Here is an 11,682-nt window from a genome sequence, read left to right as displayed (position 1 = left end):
TGGTGGCACTATGAAGAGCTGGTGCCACATTACAGGAACAATGTTGAGTCATTAGAGACTTGCCTTAGAGGGGCTTAGCTTGAAATCCTGACACCGGCTTTGTCTCTGCTTTCGTGGACTCCACACCACATACTGCCTTGTCTTAGGCCTCAAAGAGGCAGCCAAAGATGAGTCAAAATGAACCTTTCTTTCTTCAAGCTATTTCCTTGGGTATTTGACAGAGGAGTGAAAAGCACTTATGTAACTGAAGCCCAAAGGGAATGGAACATATCAACTGCTACAACAACAAAGCAAGCGAACAACAGAACCTGGTGCCTTTGCCATTCCAAATCTACCCTTATCTCTCCTAACCGTACATTACCTTTGTCTGCTTTTGGTCTTCACTTAAAATGATTCATAAAATATATATATTTTTGTACCTAGTTTTCTTAATACAACGCTATGTTTGTAAGAGTCACTCATTTTGTTGCGTACAGTATCAAATTCTTGAATAATATTTCATTGTATGGATATACCACATTTGGTTTCTCCATTATTAGTGTGATGTAGATTTGAGTTGTTTCTGGATGTTTGAAATAATAAAGCTGCTATGAATGCCATATATGGTTAAAAAAATAGCAATATTAGTAATAAAATCACTGAGGTACATAGTAAACTCATTAAAAGACACCACCAATCAAAATTTCTAAGTAGTTATACCAATGAACACTCCCATAATCAGTGTATGAGAGTTCCAGTTTCTCCACATCATTGCTAACACTCAGCTATTTTCAACCATATGATTCTTAACCGGTCTGGTAAAATTAACTTTTGATGAATATATTTCATGATGTGCATTAAAGTCATTGGACCAGTGTCAATGTCAGTGCATTCATTTTGAAACTTTGTCAATATCTACTTGAGTTCACTTTGTAGCTCAGAAATTTCATGATTTTGATCTTTGTTTTTCTTTATTTATTCTTTGACAGTCTTATACATGGGTATACTATATGTTAACCCTATCTACCCCCAAACTCTGCCCTCCAACTTCCCGTCTGCAACCTTTACATCCCCCAACACGTCTCCTCTCATCTTTATGCAGTTTTTGCTTATTTTAGTTTTGGTTTTCAGAACCCATATTTTGATCTTTGCCTCCTCTTTCACTCCCTAATGGTGTCTCTTGGTGAGCATAAATTTTTAATTTAGTAGGAACTGAAACAAATCTTGGTAGCCAAGACTGGCATTGAATTTGCTGTGTAGCTAAAGATTACCTTGAACTTCTAGATCCCCTTGCTTTCAGCTCACACGTGCTAGTTTTACAGATGTGCACTACCATACCTAACTCTAACCTCTACACTTTAATTAGTCTATCTTTTCAGCGCTATCATTGTTATGATGTCTTGTTTAAAAAGCAATCGCACACTATAGGACCATGGAGATAATTTGTCATTTCATATCCAGGGATTTTTACCATGTATATACCATATTTATGCCTATGACTTGTTGTGATTTTTTAAGGCTGGCTTTTGCTAGCATGGAATACTAAAGCACTGACTTTCATTTGTCGGCATAAACTAATCTATTCTTTAGTTTGCTGCTCAGAAAACTATCTTTCTACTTTAGTCAACTCATTTTGCCCCTGTGTATCTTTTACAATATGGAAAATTAGAAGACAGGATGGCTGCCCAGTCATGGCAAGACTCTTTTAGAGGTGGCAAAAACATAGTAGACATTACCCAGATCTTGAAAACATATATCCACCAAACAAGTGTAATGTGCAGGGTTGTGCTATTTAGAAACAGCTGCACCAGGGGTTTCAGCTTATATGATGGTTGTCTTTCCTAATACCCTTCCCAGTTCTCTCTGAACTTCTTTCTTTACTCTTCATCTCTCTAAAAAGAAAAGGTGTTGATCTTGTTGCTGCTTTAACAAATGATTATAGCTGCCATGGTTTAAAAGAACACAAATGTGGGGTCTTCACATTTTCCAGATCAAATGTTCAAAAGGTGTCCTGTGGGGCTATGACTCAAAGAACAGGCAAAGCTAGCAACTTCTAGACAAATCCGGGAAGAATCCATGTCTTGCCTCTTCTAAGGGCTGTATGCGTGTGTTGAGTTGCAGACACATAATTCTAATGCTGCTTCCATAAGTGTTATTGCCTTTTGCTCATTCTCATATCCTGCCTTGCTTTCAGAAGTAGGTGTGATTATGTAAAGACTGCCAAGAGAAGTATGCGGAGAATCCAGGATGCTCTCTTCATATCAAGACCCACACAAAACAAGTGTTAAGAGTCCTCTTATTGTCTAGCTTGAGTCACATGCCAATCCCTAAGCCCATCACTCTGTAAATGGAGCACATGCCTGAGCTGTGAATGAAGTGTTATAACAATGGTCCAAGAGTTCAGTAAGTGTCTGAAGAGGGAGGCTGTCTAAACTAAGAGCTGTTAACAAAAAGCAAGTGCTCTAGTCAGAACCCACACTTATTGGCATGGAAGGCAGAATTGTAGCTTCTTCTAGCTGTAGCAGTAATACTGTGTACACTTTCTTATTGGTTTCAAGGTCAAGTTCTCGGCACACCTTCCTTAAGACTCCTATCTGGGTCTAGCTCCACAGGCGTCCAAATACATTTAGGAACTAACCAGTAGCTTTTTAAAAAAATTTCATTTTCTCTCTATTTGCCTAAAATGAGTTAGGTTTGATTCAGATCAGAGTTGTAATTAAATAAAATAACATATTGTCATGCAAAACAGACTAAAGTCCAGTCTACAAATGTCCAAATTCTACTTGAGAAAAGGTTACTGGGAGAAAACCTATAAAGAGAAGAGCAGCCACACACACAAACACATATGTACATGTATACACATGTACAGGTGACATTTTGCATTCTTAGGATTACACAGAGTGCTGGCACCTTCTGATGCTATGCTCTAGGAGAGTTTTCCCAGTCCTTCATCTGTGGGTCTTTAAGACATATCATCAAGGAAGTACTTACCTCCTAGCCTCAGGTGATCAGGGACCAGAATATAGAAACAAGATGGAGAAGAGGAGCCTGAGCTCTATGCCTAATCCTGTGAGCTTGATTTTACATTCGCATGGACTATGAGCCATTCCTCTGATATGGCCAGAGCTTAAACGCAGGCTTATGCTTGGCCAGGATGGACTTTCTGAGGATTCAGCTTTGGCTACCATAATGGCTAATTTTGACTGTCAACTTGATAGGACTTAGAATCACACACTAGATACCTCCAAATGTGTTTGTGCAGAGTTCTGTGACAGTATGTGTTGTAGTAAATTTTTTTTAAAATCTGGAGAGATAGCTCAGTGGTTAAGAGCGCCGCCTGCTCTTCCAGAGGTCCTGAGTTCAATTCCCAGCAACCACATGGTGGCTCACAACCATCTATAATGTAATCTGATACCCTCTTCTGCAGATAAAGCACTCATATGCAATAAATAAAATAAATAAATCTTTAAAAAATAAAAAATAAAAAATTTAATAATGTTTATTAAAAAATTAGCCTATAATTATTACGGCAGTACTATTCAACCTGCCACCACAATCAATAAAGCAACAGACACTTACTGTATTTTATAATAGCCTTATTTTACCTGGGACTGGGCAGATTAACCCTCTAAATCATCTTGATCACTTCCCAGCCCCCATGCCAGGCCATCTGCTTTAATCATTTCTCTCTGGGGTACATCCCATCCGTAATCTCAATGTACTTGCTAATGTTCTTCACACGGGCTGCTGTTCTCCATCCACACCGATCTGGCCATGTGTTTCTCTCCACACTAACCATCACAACCTCTTCTTTCCTCTTCCTGTACCTGTCTCCTTCTTTCTCCTTCCTGTGGTCCCCTGACCCTAGGCCTGCAAACCTCAAACTTGGCCTCTCTTTCTTCTGGTCAATCATAAGCTTCAGCACCTTTTTAAAAAATTGACTTGAAATAGAACAAGGTTTGTACAATCGAGACAGGTATGAGAATGTGCTCATCTGGGCAGCAACCAGATCTGGGAGGCAGTAATTACCATCAGAGTACACAGCACCAGACCAATGCCCATCAGGTATGTAAGTAATTACCATCAGAGTACACAGCACCAGACCAATGCCCATCAGGTATGTAAGTAATTACCATCAGAGTACACACACCAGACCAATGCCCATCAGGTATGTAAGTAATTACCATCAGAGTACACAGCACCAGACCAATACCCATCAGGTATGTAAGTAATTACCATCAGAGTACACACACCAGACCAATGCCCATCAGGTATGTAAGTAATTACCATCAGAGTACACAGCACCAGACCAATACCCATCAGGTATGTAAGTAATTACCATCAGAATACACAGCACCAGACCAATACCCATCAGGTATGTAAGTAATTACCATCAGAATACACAGCACCAGACCAATGCCCATCAGGTATGTATAGAGAGAAAAACCACCCTGAATGTGAATGACACCATCCCATGGGCTTGTTATCAAATTGGGTAGCAAAGAAAAATGAAGAAGAGATATAGGAGGACTAGGAGGAGGAGGAGGAGGAAAAAGAAGGGGGGAGGGGAGAGGGAGGGGAAGGGAAAGGTCAAGGAGAGGGGGAAGAGCAAGGGAGGGGGGAACAGGAAGGAAAAGGAGAAGAAAACACAGTCTTACGGTTTCTAATGCTGCAATGAAGCATTATGACCAAAAGCATGTTGACATAAAACTAGCCAGTACAACTGACCCCTCGACATCTTGACACAAGCACATCACTGTTAAGCCACAACCTTTCCTTTCTTGTTCATCTCCAAAATGGCACATTAACGTCAACATCACAATATAGAACATTTTACAGACTTAAAAAGTCCCACCGTCTACGTATTCAAACACTTTAAAATTCAGTCTTTTTAAAATTTAAAGTCTTTTTTAAAACCTACATCTCTTTAAAAATTCAAAACTCCTCAGCTGTGGGGCTCCTATAAACTTATAATTACATCGTTACTTCAAGAGGAAAGAACCAGGGCGCAGTCACAATCTGAACAAAACCAAACTCCAGTGGTGTAAAGAGCTCAATGTCTGGGATTCGCTCACAATCTTCTCAGCTCCTACAAGGGACTTGGGTCACTTCTCCAGCTCTGCCCTCTGCAGCACGCAGAACTTCTCTTGTAAGCCTGGGCCCTACTCCCCACTGCTGTTCTTGGTGGTCATATGATACTGGCCTCTCCAAAGTGCTGGAGCCTTCTACTGCAACATGGCTGCACTTTCACCAACAGCCCCTCATCCTCTCTTCATGGTACCAAGCTTCAACTTCCCTGCATGACCCATTCTATCATGGGTCTTCAACTGCTACTGAGGCTGCACCTTCACCAATGGCCTCTCGTGACCTCTCATAGTGCTAAGCCTCAGCTGCTCTCCATGATCCCTTCATGCCTTCAAAACCAGTACCACCTGGGTGATTTTTACACTGCCAAGTTCAGCTGCCAGCATGAAGTATAACCTTGGCCATCTGTGGAGTATAGCCTCTGTGTGCTGACTCTTAGGAAACACTCCATAGAAGATTTCATCTCAACAATGCTGGTCTCTTTCTAATCACTGCTAATTTCTTAGCTCCTCCTAACCAGCATCAATTGTCCTAGGAATGCAAAAGTTTCATTTCAACCCTGACAGTTTCTTTTGTTAGTTACAGCCGACTATTTAGCCCCAGCTAAACAGAACCACAAATTCTTCACAGAAAAAGCCTGGTAGCATCTTTACTTCCTTCTGAGATTTCACAAACCAGGCCTCCAACCTCTGCACTGCTCTCAACACCCTCATCTTCCACATTCTTACAAAACATCCCATTGAGCTCTCAATACTCAGTGGCTTTTCTAGCCCAAAGTTCCAAAGTTCTCCCACAATCCTCCCCCAAACATAGTTAGGTCTATCACAGCTGTCATTCAGTGTTTGGTCGTAGTCTGAAATGTGGCTGTCTGCTTCTAGACAAAGAATAGAAGAACCCCAAGATCAAAGGCTCCCTGTCTCTCAGGAAGAATGCTTTAGGGTGAGGCCAAAGAGCTAGGCCAGTGTGTGGAAAGAGTTTACTATGGAGTGTTATAGTTTAGCTCTTTTAGAATGAAATTGCTGATATCTGATGGCAGTGAAGACTCGGGAGCTCCACAAGCCAGTGATGATACCAAAAGTGTTACAGCCCTTTGTTAAGATGTTGTGCTAAGCATGGCAGAGGAAGTGGGCTGATGCTCAAAACAGGCCAGAAGGCAGTCTGGTGAGACATAGGCCCAGTGGGTGCTTCACTGGGGTTTACATGAAGGTTGCCAAAATGGAGCAAGTTCAGAGGCTGCCAAGGCAGCTCAACCATCACAACCTTTACTGCTGTGACTGCCCCAGGTGTCCAGTAGGGATTCTTCCCCAGAGTAAATGGAGTCTCAGACAGTCAAGGTAAAGGAGTGGCCCAAGCATGAGAGAGCAAGCCAACCTTTATTCATGAACCTGGAATTTAGAAACCTTGGGCAGTGGGGAGGGGTTTGTGGGTGAATGTGTCTGATTCTCTGGAGCTAAAGGTGTCAGGGTACTTAATCTACATGCAGTGGTACAGTACCTCATTTACATGTAGTAGCATGTCCTATCACAAGAAGGAGAACACTACTTAATTATCCTATGGGTGGGGGAAAACTTCCAGGTATAAATAAGGTCATTTGCTGAAGGCTAGGATCTTCTTAGCACTGGATCGGGGTGTTCACAGAAATCCCCAGGTTCTATCGGGAAGGATTAGGCCTGTAATCCTCTCCAATGGCTTTGTTTTATTTAATTAATTTATTCATTTTAGGTTTTTCAAGACAGAGTTTCTCTGTGTAGCCTTGGCTGTCCTGGACTCACTTTGTAGACCAGGCTGGCCTTGAACTCATAGTGATGTACCTGCCTCTGCCTCCCAAGTGCTGGGACTAAAGGCATGCACCACCACGCCCGGCTCCCCAATGGCTTTGTGACACTCCTTGTGGGATCTGGGGGTCCCCAGATCAGGTGAAGAGAGAATCCCACTGAGAAAGGGAGTCAATTTTAATAGACCAAGCTCAGCTGACTATCCAGAAATGCCAGACTTTGGCCTTAAAAAACAGCATGCCACAATAGCAATACACCACAATGCCGGTACCAACGTGTCTTACAGTTTCTATTGCTGCAACAAAACACCATGACCAAAATCAAGCTTAAAAGGAAATGGTTTATTTGGCTTAAACTTTCACATCATAGTCCATCATTGAAGGAACTCAAACAGGGATGGAACCTGGAGGCAGGAGCTGATGCAGAGGCAACGGAGGGATGCTGCTTACTGGCCTGTTTTTCTATTGTTTGCTCATCCAGATTTCTTATAGAACCCAGGACCACCAGCCCAGGGATGGGACCACCAACAATGGGCTGTGTTCTCCCTCATTGATCACTAAGTAAGACAATGCCCTGCAGAAGATCTTATGGGGGTATTTTTTTCTCAATTGAGAAAATTTCTCATTTCTCCTTCCTCTTTGATGACTCTAGCTTGTGTGAAGTTGACACACAACTAGCCAGTACAGCAATGTAGAAGGAGCATCAATCTCTGTTTCCTGACTGAAGACTCAATTCAGCCAGTATCTTCCACTCTGCTTCTATAACTCCCCACCACCGTGAATTATAAATCCTCAGCCTGTGAGTCAAAATAAACCTTTCTTTCCTTTGGTTGTTTTTATCAGATGTTATGTTACTGCACTGTAAAAATCAACTAATATAGGGCAGTTTCCCCGAAGCTGTGCAAAAACTTGCTCCTATTTCTTGGATGCCAGCCTACCCAGAATCAGTCTGGAATATTGGCATAATGTTTTTATGGACTGTGTACAGTTTACCCTTATTCATTCAAATGCTGATTTCTCTACCCTACTCTCTGGTTTCAATCCGGATATTGCATTGTGATGTTTATTCTAAGTATCTCATAGCTCAAGTTTGTGTAAACATGTCACCATTTGTTCTTTGTGTTGCCAATAAAAACCAACTAGCCAATGCTGAGCAAGACAGAGAAGAGAGTGGGACATCTGGTCTAGTGAGAGAAGAGAAAGAGAAGGAAGGACAGAATGGAGCCATGAAGAGACCGGGAAACATCAGGAGAAATGAACCAGGCCTAGGAGATGATTTAGAAGCAAGTATAATGTGAGAAATCTGAACGGGAAGCTATACTAGCATGGAGGTTTAGGATGGAGTAATTATTTTCACAGCATTGTGCTATAGGCTAACTAAGTAGGTCCTAGTCTCTTTGTGTGATTATTTGGGCATAAAGCTAGATAAGGAGTAACCATTAATATTATTAAAATTATTACTAATATTAAGTATTAATAATAATTCAACATTAGGGGAAGTATATTTTACTTTGGGATTAAATGGTGCCCCCTCCAAATTTATGTCTACCTGGAAATTTGAGAATGTTAATACCAGTGAGACCAAAAACAAACAAACAAACAAGACAGTGCCAGTTTCTTGGCAGCTTCCTTTTGCAAATACCATATCTCTTCCTTGCTTGGGAATCTTCTTTGAAACTATGGGAATTTGTTCTGCTCAAATCATTCAAAGACAGAAACAGGGAGGGTTAGAAGTAGGTGAATGGGAGTCCTCAAGGCCTCCTACTTTTCAGCAAGGTGTCCTACTCTCCTGCAAGATGATTCTATGACATGCAAGAGACTCAACATGTAAACAGTGGCCAGAGTCTATAATGATGGAACTCTGCTGAGACCAGCCCAGGAGACCAACCCGTTACCTACAGGGACTCATTCTACTATTTGAAAATTATATGGGTGGAAAGTCAAACTACTGTGTTAATCAAACAATCCAGGAAATTAAAATAATTCTTATAACACTGCAAAGTGAACAGAGCACAACAAATAGCTACCACTTTCTTAAGTTTTCTTCTCATTTCCAATATAGGATGAGTCAGAGAAAGCCAATACATACCTGATTACACAGGACAAACTCCTCCTTGGCTATTAGGCTGTCTGCAGTTTTCCTCAGCCCATACCCTCCACTCAGAGCATAGGCCTGCCTTTCTTCTCCTGCTGTGTTCTCCTACTCAATTACCTCTTCTAAACACAAGAGATGAGTCTTCACCAAAACCCAAATGGCAATATCTGACTCCCTAGCTATGCCAACCTCCCACCCACTACAGTGTTGTTTTCTGTTGTTGTTTTTGTTTTTTGAGGTGAATACTTCAATGTTTATTCACATGCTTTGTTTTCTCCTAAGAATCAAAGTTGCCTAAATTAAATCATTCTGCTAATTTTTCTCCTCATTCAATTTCTCTGGACTTTGAACACAATGAACCCCTAGAAGCCTGCTGCTGTACTTTGCTCATTAATGTCCCCTTTATTAGCATTTCCTCTTTGTCTATCTCTTATTTTGGCAGGGGGTGGGGAGGTGTTCGAGGCAGGGTCTCTCTGTGTAGCCTTGACTGTCCTGGACTCACTTTGTAGACCAGGCTGGCCTCAAACTCACAGCGATCGTCCTGCCTCTGCCTCCCCAGTACTGGGATTAAAGGCATGCGCCACTGCACCCAGCTCCCTTTGTCTATCTCCCTTTGACGTCTTCACTTTGCCTGCTACATTGGATCATCCCAATACACTTGATGGTATCTGAATACTGGGTCTTCTGCTGAGGGAGCCCAGTGAAGACAGATCACACTGAAGGAAGCCAGTCTAAAGAAAAAATTAAGCATTAACTTTGAACATTTCAGAGGCATTTAAAACTGCAACGCCGAAGGAATACCTTAATCATTGCCTTTTTCATGTCAAAGTGCTAAAATACCTAACTTTTTTAAATTGTGGGACTATTACAATGACCTATCGTTTTTGGGGTTTTTTTTTGTTTTTTTGTTTTTTGTTTTTTCATTTTTTTCCTTCTTTTTTGAAACATTTGTTTGAGCCTATGTAACAGCTTGTCTCATGGGGAAGAGAACACCAGAATAGGTTAGACTTTCTTGCTATAGCAAGCTCAAATTGTGTCAGACTGTTTTGTTCATCTGCCACAGAGTGTTGCTTGCAAGACCTATCATTTTATTAGTGTTGTTCCAGTGTATTCTTTATTTCTTCAAGGAAGCAGCATGTTGTGGTGGTTTGGATGAGAAATGTGCCCCATTGGCTCATGTATTTAAACACTTGCTCTGCTGGTGGTGTTGTTGGGGAGGTTATGGAGGGCTAGGAATTAAAGCCTTCTTGAAGGAAGGATGTCAACGGTGGGTTGGGGGGAGGTGTTGAGGGTTTATAGCCCATTCCACTACCTCGTTGCTTTCTTTGCTTCTTGCGTGTGGGTTAAAGTGTAACTGCTAAGATTTCTGCTTCTGCAGTCAAGCCATACCTTTCAGGCTACTGTGGACTTTCCTTCTTGAACAATAAGCCAAAATAAACTCTTTGTTTTATGAGTTGCTTTTGGCCATGATAGTTTTGTTTTGGTCATGATATTGTATCATAGCAATATTAATGTAACTGATACACATTTAAAATCACCTTTTTTGCTTTAAATCACAGAGCTAAAAGTTCAACATATATTTCGCTGAAAATACTGAAATCAGACAGTGCATCTAAAGATGTTTCTTTCAGTAATATTCTACTGCACTAAATATAGTTTACAAGAAAAGCATATATTTTTACAGAGTAAGTGACAAACCTCAGGCCTGGGATGTGTGAATGAATGATTTTCATTTGGGTAAATTAAGAGAATTGATTCACCTTTGTTACAAAGTTATTGATTTACATTTAATCGGGGAATAGTCACAACACATGGGAAACCTATAAATAAATAAATAAATAAATAAATAAATAAATAAATAAATAAATAAAAGCACATTTTCCCTGTAGGCTCTTACTTGAAAATTCAATTAAGATTTATGGATAGAAGATGACTTCAGCTAAAATAAATTACCCTAATTTAGGGATCAATAAGCATTTCTCTGAGTTGTATGTGCTATAAATTATTTAATTTATGTGTGTCTGATGTCCAAGCGTGTTGGTAAATGAGAAGCCTGACACAATGTGTGGGATAGAAAGTAATTTGGTTAACGTGAAAGAGATGGCGTTTGTATTCTAATCATGACAGAGCTTATGAGAAGTGTTAGCAACCTACATACTACCTTTGGATTTATATAGTTTTCTTTCTGTCAGCAATCTTTAACACCTGGTTGATCCTCCCACAAAGCAAGGGAAAGTTTAGAAGCTTCAGACAATTATTTGCATTCCCATCTCTTTAAACCCCTTTTGATTTTTTTTTTTTTGTTTATATGTATGTGGCATATGTATGTATTCATGAGCACATGTGTATGTGAATGCGGAGGCCTGAGAATGACATCAGTTATCTTCCTCAATCTCTCTCCACCATTTTTTTTTTTTTAAGAGAATCTCTCACTAAACCCAGAGCTCATCAATCAGCAACACTGGCTGACCAATGTGCTCCAGGGGTTGGCTTGTCTCTGTACTCCTACTCCCAAGCTCTGGGGTTATAGACACTTGCCTCAGTAAGCAGCTTTTTCTGTGGGCACTGGGGATCTGAACTCAGGTCCTTGTGCTTGTATGATAAGCACTTTACTGATTGAGTCATCTCCCCAGACCCATTTCGTTTGTGTTGGCCTGCTTATGTAACAGAGTTCCAGGTGAGGCTGAGTGTAAACAGTAGTCACAAGCTAGCAGTGCCTGTCGCTGGCCTCTTTGGAGATCTTTGTTTT

General features: G+C 40.8%; 1 non-coding gene across 1 annotated transcript; it reads right to left on the bottom strand.

The window, feature by feature from the left end:
- Nucleotides 1–9,880: 9,880 nt before the first annotated feature.
- On the bottom strand, nucleotides 9,881–10,006 carry LOC127206803 (small nucleolar RNA SNORA28). Its single transcript, XR_007832892.1, has one exon. It is a non-coding gene; the product is annotated as a small nucleolar RNA SNORA28 (small nucleolar RNA).
- Between the last annotated feature and the right edge of the window lie 1,676 nt (nucleotides 10,007–11,682).

Source organism: Acomys russatus, chromosome 23 (genome assembly GCF_903995435.1).
Source record: "Acomys russatus chromosome 23, mAcoRus1.1, whole genome shotgun sequence".
Classification (NCBI taxonomy): Eukaryota; Metazoa; Chordata; class Mammalia; order Rodentia; family Muridae; genus Acomys; species Acomys russatus.
Note: the sequence above shows the minus strand (reverse complement) of the source record. Positions and strands in the feature narration are given on the sequence as shown.